Here is a 2,500-nt window from a genome sequence, read left to right on the forward strand (position 1 = left end):
GAAGAAGAAGAAAGAAGAGAGAAGAAGAAGAAGAAGAAGAAGAAGAAGAAGAAGAAAGAAGAAGAAGAAGAAGAAAAGAAGAAGAAGAAGAAGAAGAAGAAGAAGAAGAAGAAGAAGAAGAAGAAAAGAAGAAAAGAAGAAGAAGAAGAAAAAAAGAAGAAGAAAGGCCAACTCGCGTGTTTACGTATTTCTAAGACTCTTTAATTTAGTCAAGATTACCAAACTCATAAATCTTAAGCCCTTAGAATGTTAAACCTGTGTCGCCCTGATAGTATTGTCCAATCTAGATAATGAACAGAACAAGTAAAAAATGCATTTTAATAAATTATAGATAATTGAGAGGAGTGGATTTTAGGGAACAAAATTAGCCAGTTAACTGCCGTACTCTAGAAAAATACGGATTCTAAAGTTTGGCCAGAAAACTCGTCTTTCAATTATCGATCGATTTAAATGACTCTCATCTTGGCAAAAAAACAAACAAACCCGTCTTAAACCTGGGACTTCGCGATGTCTCTTCCTTAGTCCTAAGTTTGAGAGATTTTGCTAAGATGAGGATTATTTAAATCGATCGACATTTGAAGGACGAGTTTTCTGGCCAAAAACTTTAAAAACGTATTCTTCCAGATTACGACGTTAACTGGTTGATCAATGTGCAAATTTCAAATAGAAATGTTGAATGAAAAATCGAAATGGGAGCGATCTATTTCAGATTTACTTCAAACCGAGTCATTCGTCACATGATTTGTATCAGGTCAATTATTAGTCCCTTTTAAAAAAGAAAATGAACACATTTATTCTCTGTTCAACAAAATTATGAACCAATTTGTGGATCAATTTGAACAAACTGACAAATATTAGTTTTATTCTTGGAAGTTTTGAAAAAATGTGACTGCTATTCATCAGTGCTGATGGTGACAAAAAGTGAAAAAAAAGGAGAAACATTTTGAACAATTGCTCCCCCCCCCCCTCCCCTCAACCCTTATTTTCTGCATTCTATACTGCATGATCGTTTTATAAAAGGGAGGTAATTCGTCCTTTTACTTCAACATCGATGATTTCCGCGGATCCGAGGAGAACCATCAGCACTGATTCATGATACGTGAACCATTCATGATGCGGACCATTTTGAACACAAGCTGCTGCGTGGTAAATGACTAGTGAGCCATAGTGATGGTCTCGGTGGTCAAACGTTCAACTCCAAAAATACGCGGTTTCTTTTTCAGGACTTGAAATATATATATATTTTTTTTTTTTTGCGCAACAGACATAGAGATGTATTTACGAACGTTGGAATGACCTACACGCTGGTAGATGGAAAACCTTCTATTTCAGATCTTTTAAAGTTTAAATCCACTTAAAGACATTTGATTAACTCCTCATAATATCAAGATGAGAAGGCAATTGCCCAAAATAGACTTTTGAATTGAATTGGTTAACATAGATAGTGTGCGCTTGGCTAAGAAGCTCACAACATTGCCATCCGGAAGTATAACCGACCAACACACAAAACTCGGTGTAACCTTGAACGTTTCTAGACTGGATAAGACAGAATTACTCCTAAACGTGGATGGCAAAAAAAAAACAATAACAAAGACCCGAGTGACGTCAACTTCGTTCTATCTATAGTCTTTAACCCAGTTAACAGCCAAACTCTGGAAAAACTCGTATTTAAAAAATTGTCCAGAAAACCCGTTTCTCAAATATCGATAATTTAAATGACCCTCGTCTGGGTATAAAAACTCTCAAACATGGGACTTCGCAGCAAAATCCCAGCTTTGGGAGTTTTTACCAAGATGAGAGTCATTTTAATCGAATTATGTTTGAAGGACGAGTTTTCGGGCCAAAATTTTAAATACGAGTTTTTTTTTTTTTCTCCAGAGTATGTCAGATTGCTGTATTAAGAAAACTCACACGAAGGCTTGTTTTACACACACACAGACAGACACACAAATACACACATGCACCTATACATACACAACATCATTATATATACACTGATAAAAACATCTTTATCGTTGGACTTGATAACTAAAAAAAAAAAATTTTTTAAGGCGCTCCACAAGCGGTCGTCCACGGAACGCTCTGTCAGTTTAACTTTGTCAGACATTCTGAGGCGATGGATCGTAGCCATCATTAACTTATCGATAGTGTGCGCTTGGCTAAGAAACTCACAACATTGCAATCCGGAAGTATAACGGACCAACACACAAAACTCCGTGTAACCTTGAACGTTTATAAATCTTATGCGCTTGGCTAAGAAGCTCATAACATTGCCATCCGGAAGTGTAACGGACCAACACACAAAACTGTGTATCCATGAACGTTTATAGTCGGTTAATACAGTTCAGTGAGCATTACTCATAAACGCGGATGGCAAAAAGCAATAACAAAGACCTGAGTGACGTCATCTTCGAACTATCTATAGACTGGTTAATACAGTTTAGTGAGAATTACTCACGGGGAGAAAGACATGAAGAGTAAATCTTTCCTACTAGTTCTC

This window comes from Berghia stephanieae, chromosome 11 (genome assembly GCF_034508935.2).
Source record: "Berghia stephanieae isolate SIO BIC M18660-M18661 chromosome 11, UCSD_Bste_1.3, whole genome shotgun sequence".
NCBI classification, from domain to species: domain Eukaryota; kingdom Metazoa; phylum Mollusca; class Gastropoda; order Nudibranchia; family Aeolidiidae; genus Berghia; species Berghia stephanieae.